General features: G+C 49.7%; 1 protein-coding gene across 2 annotated transcripts in view; it reads left to right on the top strand.

Moving 5' to 3' along the window:
- Positions 1-17,174, top strand: part of WBP4 (WW domain binding protein 4) — a 218,061-nt gene that overhangs the window by 143,948 nt on the left and 56,939 nt on the right. The gene's annotated exons all lie outside the window — the stretch shown is intronic.

The following is a 17,174-nucleotide window of genomic DNA, read 5'->3' as shown; positions in this document are numbered from 1 at the left end:
ATGGTTTGTCACTTAGAAATAGTCGTGGAGCATTGGTAACTATAAGCCCGGGAGGGGCGCAACTGGCTCTCATGTACTCTGCCATGATGACCCCATGGGTCTGAGTCCGAGATTGTGATTTCTTTAGGGCCAGCACTTTAGTCCAGTCATCTGATACAGTCACTGTAGGTGCAGGCAGTGTGTCTAAGAGACTTGGCATATTGTCTAAAATAGAGTGGTACATGGCATCGTCATATGCCAAACCATGGCGTTCATCCATTGTAGCTATACAGTGGAGGGGATAGTGCATTCTGCATTCATACCTCTGTACTATTGACAAGGTGTTGAAGAGTAGAGGACTACGGTTGAATCCTCAATTTAGACCCCTAAGTTTGTTGTTGTTTGTTGATTCCTTTTGGGGGACAATACTTAGGCTTGTTCGTTAAATATCCCTCTAGCCCTGCACTAACTCGTATTTTTTCATGTTCAGAGCAGCGTACAGCTGCGGGCTTGTACAGCTTGATCGAGAATAATAGCGATCATTTTCATTTCTATTGGTAAGAAGTGATTAGTATTTTGACCTTTTGTCTGTAGGTTTCTTACACCCCCTATCCCCTCCACTGTATAGCTACAATGGCTGAACGCCATGGTTTGGCATATGACGATGCCATGTACCACTCTATTTTAGACAATATGCCAAGTCTCTTAGACACACTGCCTGCACCTACAGTGACTGTATCAGATGACTGGACTAAAGTGCTGGCCCTAAAGAAATCCCAATCTCGGACTCAGACCCATGGGGTCATCATGGCAGAGTACATGAGAGCCAGTTGCGCCCCTCCCGGGCTTATAGTTACCAATGCTCCACGACTATTTCTAAGTGACAAACCATTCCTAAAGGACTGGTCTATGATCGCTTGGCGCTGTACCCGTGATTGGCTAATTCTAATTATCAGCACGGCCAAACGGATATCAGACGCCATTTTAGTAGAAATACAAGTGTTGGAGGGCAAAATCAAGGCGACCATCAGTGCTACCTTCAAGAAGAACAAAGACGAATCAGACAAAGCCAACAAAGAATTTGCTGATTCAATACTCCAGACCAAACTTGAGAAATTCAAGAAAGACCTGGCCAAGTTTAACTTGGAAACTGTGTATCCCTATACCAGCGATAACTATAAAGCTCCTGATTTTAACAAAAGAGGGAGAGTGTATGGATCGAACTATTCAGGATCCAGCACGGAGTCAGGGAGTGATTCAGAGACTAGCAATCAATCTTCCAACACCGGGACTTTCCGTGGCAGAGGTGGGAGGTCACAGAATTATAGGGGCCAATACAACATGCCCGGCCAATCGTGGTGGCCTCCGGGACCCTGGGGGTATCCAGGCAATTTTGCGCCACCGATGGGCCCTTTTCCAGGTTTCCAAAATTTCAACAGCCAGCCTTTTTTAGCGCGTGGCCCCAGACGGTCACGGGGCAAAAGAAGACCGGCACTGGGACAGACTCAGGTCCAGTGGGAGGATACAACAGGCCCCCACGCAGGAACTCGGAGTCAAACGAGACGGAATGCTCAAGACCAGTAAACAGACCCAAACAGAGCCTGGTGGTTAATCTCAGTTCAAGAACATTAAAGGACACAGAGGAAGCGGTGCTAAACAAGGGCCTAGGCTTTGTGACTACTGATGAGGGCGATCCATTTGTTTTACAAATGGAATTGGCGCAGTTTTTTCGGAAACTGAGGCTTCATTATTTTTTCAAAAATAAGAACTCTGAGGAATTAGAGGTAGAGGTGGACACCAACACAGGTTTGAGGAATAAATCTACTTTTTCACCCCCCTCACATGCTATACCTACTCAAGTTCTCACTTTCGAACTAGCAGTCAAGAACGAAATAGACCTCATACAGTATAGTTCCAGACCACGGTACAATAATCTCACCACTGCAGAGAAACAAGGTCTTAAATCACTGACCGAAGACAGCACGATAATTGTGAAGCCCGCCGACAAAGGGGGCTCCATTGTGGTACAGAATGTAGACACCTATAGGGCAGAGTGTCTCCGTCAGTTGAGCAACAGTGATGCCTATCGGCCATTGACCATCGACCCCACTCCGAGATTGACGAGGGAGATCAAAGTCTTGGTTGAAGAAGCTTTGGCCGAAGGCTGGATTACCCCCGCAGAGGCATCTTTCCTGGAGGCTAAGCATCCCATCATGCCTTATTTTTACACCTTGCCTAAGGTGCATAAGCCACAGAGACCGCCTCCGGGGAGACCCATTATTTCGGGCTTAGGTTCTTTACTTGAACCGCTTTCGGCGTTTGCTGATTATTTTCTCAAACCCTTGGTGAGCAAGATGCCCACGTTTCTTAAAGACACTGCTGATGTCCTGAGAGTGATTCCCGACATTGCCTTTGATCGAGAGACAGATTATCTGATCTCTCTGGACGTTGAGTCTCTGTATACCTCAATACCCCAGGATGCGACCCTGGATACCATCAGGTCCATCCTGGGCGAATCGGAACTGAATTCCATTACTCCCGTACCGTTCATTATGGCTCTAGCAACCATAGCCATGAAAGAGAACTTTTTTATGTTCGAGGACCAGATCTACCATCAAGTCTCTGGGACCAGCATGGGCAGCATTTTTGCCCCATCGCTGGCGAATCTTTATGTCCACCAATTTGAACAGTCGACAGTTTTACATCCCACCAATCCCTTCTTTCCATCCATTGTTTGGTGGAAAAGGTATATTGACGACATCCTGATGGTGTGGAGAGGGACTAGTGAATCGGCTGGACAATTTCACGAATGGCTTAACAGCAAGAATAACTACCTCCGCTTCACGATGGAAATGAGTAAAGACAGACTCCCGTTCCTAGATCTCTCTATTTACAGCACCTCGACGGGCCTGGAGAGTGAATTATACAAAAAACCAATGGCGAGGAACTCATTGCTCCTGTATGAGAGTCAACATCCTAAGTCTCTGAGGGACAACTTGCCCTTTGGACAGTTTCTCCGGATCCATCGGAACTGCTCTACCCCAGACACTTTCAAACTCCATGCAGAGGTACTTTCTGAACAGCTGAGAGAGAGACATTACCCCAAGAAATTGATCCAACGCTCATATAAACGAGCAGCGAACAACCATCGGGCTGCCCTCTTGGAACCACGCATAGAGAAACCTCCATTGGATCGCCTCACCCTAGTGAGCACTTTCAATACCAAATCGAACTTGGTCCAAAAAGTGATCAGAAAACACTGGAAAATTCTGAACAGTGGTAAAGAGAAGATCGCCTTTCCTCTGTTCGCTTTCAAACGCTCTACCAACCTGAGGGACCGCCTGGTGCATACACGTCCCAAGAGCACACCCAGGAGAGAACTAGGTACCCTATGGGATCTCCCGCCAGTAACAGGGCATCATCCTTGCGGAGGTTGCTCCATTTGCCCTCTAACAATGAAGGTCACGAGTGTGGACATTGGTACAGATAAGCCCTGGGAGCTGCGGCAGTTCACGAACTGCAACAGCACCAACCTGATTTACCTCATCACGTGCACATGTAATGAAAGATACGTGGGTATGACCACGAGAAAGGTACGTGTGAGGATGCAGGAACACAAGAGCACTTTCCGTTGCAGGAAAGATGTCTCCAAACTCACGAAGCACTTCCTCACGTGTAACCATGCCGAAACAGATTTCAAATGGCATGTTCTTGAGAAACCGTACATTCCCCCCCATGTGAGTGACGTGTCCAGATACCTGTTCGTTCGTGAGCAAAGGTGGGTGTTTAAATTGGGGACACATAAACAAGGGCTGAACGATGACATTCCGTGGGTCTCTTTGTCTTGACCAAGTCGATGCGTGCCCCTATGAATAGCACTTTGCGCGACTTTCACTGTAAATCAGAGGATTTGTCCCCCCACTTAACAGTACTAGTCCCGGTGGGAGACATTTCGAGTCGGCTTCTGGTGACAGCATTTTAGAGCCCAAGAACTAATGAGTATTTAAAGAGTACTCAGCGTCCTGTCACAGGCGACGGTGCACCTGCTTATCTGGATGTGCTCCAGTACCTATGTGCGCATTCTAACCGCTTAATTCTGGTTCACTAGTCTATAAATTTCTAATTCAACTTTTTCCATTTTTCCTTACGTGCCCAGTTGCGGTGGTGCACTACAATGTCTAAGTAGCAATTAGTTATTTTGGCTTTTCTGCACTTGCAATTCTGAGGTCTGCTGGCACGCTCTTGTCTTGCCTGTGAGGATTAGCTAAGTCTGCCCACAGTTTATAAGCCCACAACCAGTAGTAGAATGAAAAACTACACTTTTCCCTGACATGACGTCATCGTGTAGTTCCTATGTATTGGCTGAACGAGCGCTTCACCAGAAGTATAAAAAACTACACCTATTTTTGACATGATGTCATTGTGTAGTTCTTTTTCATTGGCTGAACGAGCGCTCGACAGAATCCAGCTATATGTATACCCCCAGGGTGGGAAGCTTACTGCATGCAGACCGAGTTATTTTCCAGCCGGTCCTGAGCTCAGGCGGCCCATGTGACATCGTGCTGGGCGACGCTAGGAGCAACAATTCGGAATCCCTTCCGCGTTGTGGACTAGAACTACAAACATCTATGACATGATGTCATCTTGTAGTTCTAGATCGGCCCGTCCTCGCGAGGGGACGCGCTCAATGCCTCATTGCTAGAGTAAACACCGCGCGGGACAGTTGAGACATCTGGTCCTGGAATCAAGGGCAGGCGGTAATAATGAGGTACGCGGCATTCTCATTAATATAATACTAAGACAGGGTGACAGGGTGACAGATGAGGAGGCTGTGATTTGGCCAGCCCCTCCCTCATTGGTTGTGATTGGTCGAGTGTCCCCCGGCCAAACAGTGAAGTAGTCAGAGTCTTGTGGGGATGGTGCCTCCCCCTGACTCAGTTACGGCCCGGGACACCGACGGACAGGTATGATTACCTGCCTTAGCAGCTAGTCGCTTTGGGCAGGCCATTCTGTGAGCTTTGCGCTACATATTTGTAATGATGCAAACCCTTGTTTGCTTCAGCCAGTTAGCAGGGAGGTGGAGGGAAGGTGTGTTGTGAACTTATCGATGGGGGCCATTTGACTCCATATACAGAAGACCTTTGATTACGTAGACCTAAACACTATCAGAGTAGCTACATGCTTGGTTGCCTGGTTTGTGTAGCTGACGTAGTCGGTTTTTGTTTTTAGAGCGGGGTCTCACATATCCTGAGCCAGGTCCAGGAAGAGGTGAGGTCCACTCCCCGGACACACTGGGTGAGTAAATAAGTTAGTATATACATTGTTGTTAAAGAAGTTATTATGTTGCTTACAGACCAGGGTAATAGACTGTGTTTTTCCTGTACGTTTGTCCTCCCTAAATAGTACATACCTAACCAGGTGCCGAAGAGAGGAGTTGAAGCAACTGAAGGAAAATTGTATCCTTTGTTGGTTTTTTCACTTGTGTGTTTTTTCATATATTTTTTCACACCGTATTCACGACTGATGCAGTAGTATTGGTAGAGAACAGAGACCCTGACGAAAGCCGAAGGACTAATCCCTGAGTGGCTGAAACATGTTGGTCTCCCCGCAGCTATTTGTATGTACTGCGTTGACGATATTTCACTGTTCTTGTTTTTAGCAAGGAAGGGGCAGACAATTATTAAAGTTTTCTGGGTTGAGCTCCCTATCCTTTTTTAAAATCACCACTTATTATATTTTTACACTGCACTTCCCACCACATCAACAACATGTGGTAGTACCAAGTGATTGTGGGTCGCTACCCCTTATCTGGTTTTCGGGGTATGCCGGTCTCAATGATCTAGAGACACAATACCTGAATAGGACTACCAAATGATAATATTGATCATCACAAGACCGTTGATGGGAATCCTACACCAGGGGGGACTCACGTTACTGGTTCTTCACATCTGGCGATCTGGTTTGTTAGCATACTGCATTCATACCTCTGTACTATTGACAAGGTGTTGAAGAGTAGAGGACTACGGTTGAATCCTCAATTTAGACCCCTAAGTTTGTTGTTGTTTGTTTGAAAATTCTTGCAAGCCCAGCACCTGCTGAGAAGAGACAAACATTAGACCGGCTCAGGAAGAAAATGAAGCTAACGTTTGAGGAGGGGATAGCAGAAGATCTAGGAAACTTTACAATACCCAATCAGAGCAGGGAACAGGCCACTTTCCCTATACCTCAGTATCCTCTGCATACTCTCCTACTGTTACCACGCACATAAACCAGATCGACGCAGTCACTACACAGGCCATCTTGCCCCCAAGACACTGTTCCCTCATTTTATTCAGACCCTGGCCACTATAGCCAGTATGAGGTTACTTATTTTAAACCTACACCACCTGGAGTTGGAGATGGAGATGATGCATAGGACGATTATCCGGTTGGACCAACAGGGCATTATTAACCTGAAACCTTATCCGGTTAAAGCCTCACCGGATGACATTGCTGTATACAAAGAGCAACCGAACACCATAAAGTTCAATTCCATGCAGTGGAAGAAGAGGATGACTTCCTGTGGAAACGCTATCCAAAACTGAAAGTCCAATGCAGTATTTGCCAGTACAGCCAAGTATAACAAGATGTGCCACTAAGAACTTATAGGAGCCTGTAAAGGGGAGTGTGCTTACTCCAGTGGCAGATAAAAAGAAGCCTGCTCCTATTGACCCACCATAGTTCAGGGGTCATGTCCCACCGGACTCTTTGGTTGTCCATAAAGGCTGCTGCCTATGCCCTACCTCTTGACAAGGAGAGTAAGACGATTGATGTATCTGGCAAGCACAACACAATGAGAGTATTAAACTAGCAGAGGATTGCTCATTCTGGCGGGCGCCTATCCTGATAAGACCGGTACAATGGCGAGCAGATGTAGCAGCATATTTTTACAGTTGCCTTAGACTTGGGGGTATTTTAGAACAAAAATAATCTGCACAGAGATTTTTGGATGGATCTCTTGGGGTGCTCAAAATGTGAAAACACAAGCATTATGTGGAGCATACAACAATGCATCACAACAATATCTCTGCTGACACCAGTGGTGCAAATTAACAAAGGAAATACATGAGAAATAAGATATTAGCCTTTGGCTTTATATTTCCTTTGTTAAAAAGACAGACATGATTTTAGCTTACACTTCTAAATGTGCTGCAAGTGCAATATCAAGAAGTTAATTCACTGAAAGTGCTAGGTCGAAAGCATTATTCAACACAAAAAGTCCAGTTTTTCTAGCTGCCCTGTCCCAGCTCGGTGCTTTGAGATAACCACTGATTGGAATTAAATACTAGTCCAATACACACAATAACCTAACATTATAGTACTTTCTAGAAGAGAATGCAATGCAGGTGTATGCACCTTGTGTATAGAAGTTCTTTTGAATTAGGAAGGAGTAAATACCAGATTGTTTATACTGAGCGACCACTGCGCCTCTGGCCTGGTTGCCCCCTCGCTCCTCCGCGCTCCTGCTCCAGAGCCCCTTGCTGAGCTAGATCTTCACCGTCGCAGAGAGCAGCGCCCCAGCCGCCGCAGGGCCGCCCGCTCAACCCGATCCAGTTTTCCCGCCGCTTCCTGCCTGCGGCCCCACCCCCTCGCCACACAATTGGTGGACACGACGCCGCCTCCCAGCTGACCCGCCCTCCCGGCTCCCCTCTTATGTCGCCCCCTCAAAGACCGTGCAGCAGACGCGCGCAGCGGGAGCACCGAATGAGCGCCGAAGGTAAGCCAAAGGTAAGCCCGTCTGCGCCCGTCCGCGCCTGGACCGCGCCCAGTACCAGGACGCCTGGCCCCCGCAGACCACAGCCCACACGCCGGACTTACGACGCCACCAAACTCTACGCACTCAACGCCGGAAGAATCCCGGGCTGCTACCGAGACGCACCCACGGACCCTTCTGCTGCAACGCCTGCAAGTTCACCTGCATACGGACCTGCACAACTCCAGCAGCACTCAAGACCTCGACGAGCAACAGCAGCAGCCACCTGAAATGCATCCTGCTCAACACCCGCTCCGTCCACAGACACGCCGTCGAGCTCTGGAACCTGCTCGACACAACTTCACCAGACGTCGCCTTCCTCACGGAAACCTGGATGAACGCCTCTTCAGCGCCCGACATCGCCATCGCCATCCCAGACGGCTACAAGATCATCCGAAAGGACCGCATCAACAACACCGGAGGAGGCATCGCCATCGTCCACAGGAACACCATCCGCATCACGACCAACACCGACGACACCCTGACAACCGCCGAACACCTTCACTTCCAGGTCCACATCAACCCCAAGACCACCCTCAGAGGCACCCTCATCTACAGACCCCCGGGACAACACACACAATTCAGCGAAGACATCGCCGACTTCATCAGCCCGCACGCCCTCTGCTCCGCTGACTACATCCTCCTAGGGGACCTCAACTTCCACCTGCAGAACAACAACGACCGCAACACCACCACCCTGCTGGACAACCTCGCCAACCTGGGACTCAAGCAACTGGTGACCACCCCCACCCACAACGCCGGACACACACTCGACTCCGTCTTCTCATCCAGCAAGGACATCGCCTTCAGCCACGCCACCGGACTCCACTGGACGGACCACAGCTGCGTCCACTTCAGCTTCGGTAGGACCACGGTCCACCACCACCAGCGACAGGTTGCACGCAGGAGCTGGAACAAGATCACAGCCGACCAGCTCACGACCTCCCTGAACATGAACCCTCCCACCAGCACAACGAACCCTAGCCAGGCGGCCACCAACCTCACGAAGTGGATCAGCGACTGCGCAGACGAGCTCGCCCCTCTGAGGACCCCGCCCAGCAGACCCGGTAGCAAGAAAGCCCCATGGTTCACCGACGAACTCAAGAGCTCCAAGAAGAACTGCCGAGCCCTCGAGAGAACCTGGCGAAGAGACCCAACACCGGACAACATTACTGCCCTCAAGCTCACCACCCGAAAACACCACCAACTCATCCACGCCACCAAGAAAACTGCATTCAAGGAACGACTGGACAACAACGCACACAACAGCAAGGAACTCTTCAACATCGTCAAAGAGCTCTCCAACCCCAACGCCGGAAACAACGACATCACCCCTTCGCAAGACCTCTGCAACTCTCTCGCCTCCTACTTCCACAACAAGATCGCGGACATACACAACAGCTTCAGCTCTCTACCGACGAACGCCACGATCGAACCACCGCCCCCCACCACCACCCTCCGCGCCTGGACTCCGATCAGCACCGAAGACACCGTCCGCACGATGAACTCCATCCACTCTGGATCTCTGACCGACCCCTGCCCTCACCACGTCTTCAACAAGGCCGACGCTGTCATCGCACCCCACCTGCGGAACATCATCAACACCTCCTTCGACACCGCCACCTTCCCGGAGAGCTGGAAGCACGCCGAACTCAGCGCCCTACTCAAGAAGCCATCGGCCGACCCGACCGACCTCAAGAACTACCGCCCCATCTCGCTGCTCCCGTTTCCAGCAAAAGTCATTGAGAAGACAGTCAACAAGCAACTGGCCGCCTTCCTCGAATCGAACGGATCCCTCGACCCCTCGCAGTCTGGCTTCCGAGCCAACCACAGCACCGAGACCGCCCTGATCGCAGCCACCGATGACATCCGAGCGCTACTCGACAATGGAGAAACAGCGGCCCTCATCCTCCTCGACCTCTCCGCGGCCTTCGACACTGTCTGCCACCGCACCCTAGTGCAGCGCCTCAGCAACGTCGGAGTCCAGGAGAAGGCACTGGAGTGGATCATCTCCTTCCTCGCCGGAAGGACACAGAGAGTCCGTCTCCCTCCGTTCAGATCTGAAGCCACCGAAGTCATCTGCGGCGTCCCTCAAGGCTCCTCGCTCAGTCCAACCCTCTTCAACGTCTACATGAGCCGGCTCGCAGACATCGCACGCCAGCACAACCTCAACATCATCTCCTACGCCACCCAGCTGATCCTCTCCCTCACCAACGACCCCGCCACCGCCAGAGCCAACCTCCACGAAGGGATGAAAGAGGTAGCCGAATGGATGAAGAACAGCCGCCTGAAACTGAACTCAGACAAGACGGAAGTCCTCATCCTAGGATCCTCACCCACCGCGTGGGACGACTCCTGGTGGCCCCCCCGCCCTAGGCAGCGCACCCAAACCAACAGACCACGCACGCAACCTGGGCTTCATCCTGGACTCCTCCCTCTCCATGACCAGACAAGTCAACGCCGTCTCCTCGTCATGCTTCAACATACTGCGCATGCTACGTAAAATCTTCCGGTGGATCCCCACCGAGACCAGGAAGACGGTCACCCAGGCCCTCGTCACCAGCCGTCTGGACTACGGCAACTCCCTCTACGCCGGAACCACCGCCAAACTCCAAAAGAGACTCCAGCGGATCCAGAACGCCTCAGCGCGACTCATCCTGGACATCCCCTGTCGCAGCCACATCACCGGACACCTGAGAGACCTGCACTGGCTCCCGGTCAGCAAGAGAATCACCTTCCGTCTCCTCACCCACGCACACAAAGCTCTACACAACCAAGGCCCAGGATACCTCATCAGCCGCCTCAACTTCTACGCTCCCAAACGCCAGCTTCGATCGACCAGCCACGCCCTCGCTGCCGTCCCCCGCATCCGAAGAGCCACCACAGGGGGACGGTCCTTCTCCTACCTCGCCGCCAAGACATGGAACTCCCTCCCCACCCACCTCTGCCTAACCCAGGACCACCTCACCTTCAGGAAGCTACTCAAGACCTGGCTGTTCGAGCAGTAGCGGACCCCCCCAGCGCCTTGAGACCCTCTGGGTGAGTAGCGCGCTATATAAATGCGATGATTGATTGATTGAAGCATCAGAAAAATTGTGGGCTGAGAGACAGAGCGTACAATAGCAGGCCAGAACTCAGTTATTGTCAAAATAATGCGTGACAAAAAATTGATCGTGAAATTAATACGTCCAAATGTTTTCTAAAATCTTTGTTTTGACTAGCTGTTGGAGCAGTTTTGTGGGGTATATCTTTCATAATGAAAATAACATAAAGGGAGAGAGAGAGAGAGAGAGACGGGGTGGGTACGTTCTCCCTTAGTAGAATTTTATAAACATAGAGAATCCACAAGTGGGTGTGATTGGTCCCTACAATGGTGGGGAGCATGTAGTGTTCTTTAAATACCCCTCACACACCAAAAGGACCCTTGGTGTCATGCTTCATCATTGGGGTCTTCGCACCCCTCTATGGGATGCGTCGTGCTACTACCTACGACTACGCGGGAGCACTTTTACACAATGACTACGTGAGGTGCATGTGAGGTTTTTATGTTATTGAGTGAGTGGTGGGGTTCGAAGTGACTAAAGTGATGGTTAAAAAGTACCTGGCTCGTGGGGTGGACTCAGAATTTTTTTTAATGGGTCCCCGAGCTGATACTGTAAAAAGGGTGATTTTAGAGGTGTTTATGTAATGCAATGTACATCACCTCCTGTGTGCGTCAACATGTTTCGGAGTGGAAGACACAGCAGAGACAATAACCGGACCGGGTGATCAACACAGCAATGAAGCGAGCCCGCAACAACAATAGAGAGGCCCTTCTGGAAGATAAGGTTCACAAAGAAACTGACCAAAAGAGACCCATCTGTGTGACAACATACAGTACCCACTCTAACGAGGTCTCGAAAATCAACAAGCATTGGCGCACATTGGTCTGTGGTGAACTAGATTTTGAAAAACCCCTATTCGCACACAGACGATGGAAGAACCTAAAGGACATTCTAGTCCACACCCGCCCGCAAAACATACAATCTGAACAACCAACACTGCATGGCATACAGGGGCACCACCCCTGTGGCAATTGCAGTAGTTGTCATTTGACCAAGAAAAGTAAGCACCTTACCATTAGAAATGGGACGACGTGGGACCAAAGAAAATTCACGAACTGTAATAGCAAACACGTGGTTTACTTGATCACCTGTCCCTGTGGCCTCGAGTACGTCGGGATGACCACTAGAGCAGTCAAAATCAGAATAAATGAGCACAAAAGTAATGTGAGGTGCATAAAAAGTACTACCAAAATGGCCACCCACTTTTTGAATGAACAACATTGTGTAAATGACTTGAACTGGACTGTAATAGAACAACTGCAGTCAGAAAATGGTCTGTTTGAAAAAGAACAGCGTTGGGTGTTCCGGCTGGGCACCCATATAATCGGTCTTAATGATGATATTCCATGGGGGCAATTGAATTGACAGCAACTGGTAACCCAGGGTATAAGCCCACCTTAATGAGTCTTCGAGAACAGGAGATACGTCACAGTTTTTTTCCCCCATCAACTTGTTTCCTTTTAAATGGGAATGTTTCTATACATCCATAGTAGTTTATTAATAAAGTCCCCCCAGCGCAACCTTAGCATGGAACCACCATCCCCCTGAGTACACAGCACTGAGCAATATGTGCAGCGCCACTAGCGCTCTGGGTAGACAACTTTGTCAGCACAGCCATTAACTTGTTACATTTATACATCCCTAGTTGATTGAACAAATCAAGTCCCCCCACGCTACTTTGGCATGGAACTGCCAGCCCCGTGAATATACAGCACTCATAGAAGTGTGCAGCGCTACCACCCCCGGGGCAGTTAACATTTATCAGCACAATCACTGAGCGCATTATTTTCAAGAAACCTAACTTCTGCTTTAGATGTAGCGATTGTTGAACTGGCACTCTTGACTTTGGCATGTAACTGATAGCCCTCTGAATATACAGCACTCAAAAAGTGTGCAGCCTCCCCCCTCGGGGTATTTAACATTTATCAGCACAATCACTGAGCGCGTTATTTTCAAGAAACCTAACTTCCGCTTTAGAGGGAACGATTGTTTAACTGGCACTTTAGACAAACTCATACATAAGAATTATGTGCCCAATCAGGAGCGCATTCGGGGAGCCACTACCTTCCGGCCAATGCACATTTGCAGAACAAGGGACACGTGGGCCACTCGCCTGCACATGCGCGGTGCCCGCGAGCTGCTCACACTCTGGCACTATGCTACCTGGCGTACTCCAGTACCGGCAGCCTTAACAAACATGCGGCCCGGATAGACCATATATGGGCAGCCCACTTCCTTCCGGTTTTCCGGGTAATTAACGCCTAATTGATCGGATGATCGGATATAAAAGGCGCGAAATCCAGTCCAGCCTTCATTCACAGAGCTGCGTTGGGGCAGCAAGGCGTAGGAATTTCCCTCGTAATCGTGAGTACTATAGCAGGAAACAACGTACAGAAACGCCAACTCTGAAGGTGAGCGATCTGAGCTGTATCTCTTACCTTACAGGGTGCAGATTGGCACGACAGTGCCCCAACGTTAGGAGGCTCATGAGGCACACCATATTGTGGTTACAAGTATGCATCAAAACAACGTTATTATCCTCCTCAGAATAACAGGTCCCCAGAGCTACAGAGGCTAAACAAATCGAGCGTGTGTTTTATGTTCTGTGTTTTGTATGTCCTGTCTTCGTTCCTTTTTACAGGGCGCCTCTTCACTATTAGAATGACAATATTTGTCTAGTACCTGCTGCCCACACACCTTTTTTCCCAGGTCATTGAACCAGGAATAATAGAAATAGTGAATCACTATAAAAATGAAATATTATTGTTTCTTTTCTTGTGTTTTTTCCAGAGGTTCGCTAATCGCAGAAACCTTCGTGACAATTAAATTTAGGCACATATTAAATTTGAATTTTAAAATATTTATAAAGCGCACGTTCACTGTGCAGTTTCTTGGCGCTAGAAGATTCATGGGCTGGGGAGGACTCAGGGAGCTATAGGGTGAAAGCTTGTTGGAACAGGAAAGTCTTGAGGGATCTGCGAAACTCAATGTAGGAGGGAGAGAATCTGACTGGGGTGGGGAGAGAATTCCAGAAGGTGGGCGCAAGAACTGAGAATTTCTGGCCTCCCGATCTTTTTTTCTTGAAGCGGGAATAGCTAATAAGGATTTAGAGGAAGAGCGTAGTGCTCTAGCGGGGCAATAGTTGGTGATGGTAGAGTTAATAAAAACAGGGGCAGTTCCTGTCCGCGCTTGAAAAGTGAGGCAGTAGAGCTTGAAAAGGGCACGTTGTTTGATGGGAAGCCAGTGAAGGGCAGAAAGGAGGGGTGAGGAGTGATGATATTTAGATAGGCCATGTACCAGACGGGCAGCCTGGTTCTGCACCAGCTGGAGGCGCTGAAGTGCATAGGCGGGGGCACTATTGTAAATAATGTTCCCATAATCGAGCTTAGATAAGATCATGGCCATTACGATCAGTTTAAGTGCAGAGGGGGAAAAAAATCGGGATACTTTCCTAATGATACACAAGGAGAAAAAAACAGGAGGAGACAACAGAACCAATGTGAGAGTGGAGTGTCAGATGCTGATTGAGAATGATACCAAGGGTTTTAGCTGAAGAAGAGGGGGTGGGAGGGGAACCAAGGGAAGGGGGCCAAAAGGAGGAAGACCAGGGGTTGCCACTGCCTCCAGTCAGGATCAGCTCTGTTTTATCTGGGTTGAGTTTGAGATGGTTTGCATTCATCCAATCCCGTATAAACAGCATGACGGACTGGAAGCTAGCGGCACCTGATGAGGGGGAAGAAGAAGAGAAATTAAAAAAGAGTTGGAGGTCATCAGCATAGTTGTAAACTGTGACCTCCAATTGTTGCAGTGCGAAAATAAGGGGGAAAATATACAGGTTGAATAAAAGAGGGGAAAGGGAAGAACCCTGAGGGACGCCACAATTCACCTTGCGGGGCGGGGCGGAGAATTCAGCAAGGTGGACTGCCTGAGTGCGGTCGGTCAGGAAGGAACTTATCCAGGTCAGTTCCTGCTCCCCTATGCCCGCCGCCTTGACACGGGACAAAAGGATAGAATGGTCCACCGTGTCAAATGCGGTGGACAGGTCTAGGAGGACCAGGGCCTGAGGAGTGTTGGTGTCAAGTCCCTCCCTGAGTTGGTCCATGACCGAAATCACCACCTTCTCAGTGGAGTGGCGGGGCGAAAGCCCGCCTGACAGGGTGCAAGATAGTTGCTGTCCTCTATGAAAGAGCTGAGCACCTGGGTGACGTGGGACTCTGCTACCTTTCCCAGGTAAGGGAGAAGGGATATAGGGCGATAGTTTGCCGGGGAGGATGGATCGGTGCCCGGTTTTTTTAGTATGGGAAGAATTGTGGCAGTTTTGAAAAGAGGAGGAACTAAACCAAGCGTGAGGCAGTTATTCAGAAGGGTGAGGGCGGGGGCTGGACATTCAGAGAAAATCTGACAGAGAATGCGTGCCGGGCAGATATCCGCTGGGGAGCCCGACTTAACACGCTTCAATAAAGGGAGCAGAGATTCTCTAGTCAGCATAGGAACAGTGGTGAGGGACCAGTTGTTATCAGGTGGCTGCGGGTAAGTGAAGGTGGGAGGGGGGGAAGGGATGTTGGCTTTGATGCGAACTATTTTTTCAATGAAAAACTCGTTGAGCGAGTTACATAGGGCCTGGGAGGGCGGAATCTTGGGTAAAGTTCTATCTGATGATGCCAGCTCGTGGACGGTGGAAAAAATATCACGAGGCTGGCTTTCTGCTGCTAAAATGCGGCCGGAGAAGTATTCAGTTTTAGCTGTCAGGATGGCCTGTTTGTACTCACTAAGTTTAGTGATGAAGAATTGTCTACGGGACGGGCAGTAAGCCCTTCTCCAAGGTCGTTCAGCCTGCCGCAGCTCTAGTTTCTTGGCTTTGAGGCCAGGATTAAACCACTTGTTGGCATTGTGGGTGCGGTTGATGGTAATCCGCTTCAAGGGAGCCACGGGGTCGCAGGCTGTGGTGAGCCAGTGGTCCAGAGTGGCAGCCTGGGAGTGTGGGGCTAAGCCCGATAGATCTGGACGGGTGACAGCAAGGGAGTTGCACAGAGATGGAATATCGACTTGAGTCCAGTTCCTTGCCCAGGTGTTTTTGGGGAGAGAGGGTGTTATTTTATGACTCAGATCCAGGGAAAAGGCGAGCAAAGAGATAGAGGTCGGGATGTTTAATGACAAGATCTGGTCGAGGATATGGCCCCTAGTATGGGTGGGGCCATGAACATACTGAGTGAAATTGAGACCTAGAAGCAGTTGGGTAAAGTCTTTGGAAATAGTGTCCTCATCCGGGTCAGTGGGCCAGAAATTAAAGTCTCCCAGAACAAGGACAGCGGCAATATTGACCACTAATGTGGCCAGTAAGTCTTGAAGGGCAGAAAGAAAGCCAGGAATCGGCTGGGGTGGTCGGTACATTAATACGCAGGTTATAGGAGTCTTGAAAGAGGTTGAGCGTGCAACGAGGCAGTCGGATGCGGGTACCCTGGGTGATGGTAGTATTTGAAAATGGAGTTCCTTACGGGCAATCAGAGCTACGCCACCGCCTGGTCTATCCTCAGGGCGGTCTGCACGAAGCATAGAGTAGTGAGGAGGAAGGGCTGCCAATACGCTAGGTAGCGAGTCAGATCTGTACCAGGTTTCGGTTAAAAACAATAGGTCGGGGGAGTTGGAATCTAGGAGGTCAAATATTTCGGTCTGATGCTTAACGGCTGATCTTGTGTTTAATAAGAGGGCAGCAGTGGGGGGGAGAGATTTGGGGGGAGGGCGTGGTGGGCGCAAGAGAAGCAAGACCGAGATTTTGGACATATGACAATATTGTAGGATTTAGTGGGCAATTTTTATTGAGTGAACACAATTGTTCAGCGCTGTATGTTAAGAAATGCGCATAGTGGGGTGCCCCTTGCCCCGGACGGGCGCAGACGGGCTTGCCTTAGGCGCGCCTTCGGCACGCAAACAGCGCGCCCGCTGCGCGTCCGGGGGATGCTCATTTTTATAGTGTGCAGGGGGCGTGGCCTGAGGGTAGTGGGCGTGGCCTCAGTGTTCCGGGGAAATGGCGGCAAGCAAAAGTTATAGCCCACGTCAGCGCTAGAGTCCGCTACGCAGGGATGCCCGGGGGAGTGACAGGTATGTTAAAACACACAGTATTACATCAAATATTAAAATTGCCAAAAAGCGTTTCTCCTGGCTTCCGCCTCAGGAGAGTTACAATCCTTACATATTAGCCTTGTCTTAGACTATCACTTTTCTGTTAACTACAGACTTTTCGTAGGAAAACGTGAGTAAGGTGGGGATTTGTGCACCCCGTCCTGAAGAAGGATTTCCAC

This window comes from Lissotriton helveticus, chromosome 8, assembly GCF_964261635.1.
Source record: "Lissotriton helveticus chromosome 8, aLisHel1.1, whole genome shotgun sequence".
NCBI classification, from domain to species: domain Eukaryota; kingdom Metazoa; phylum Chordata; class Amphibia; order Caudata; family Salamandridae; genus Lissotriton; species Lissotriton helveticus.
This window is presented reverse-complemented; position numbering and strand designations above follow the sequence as displayed.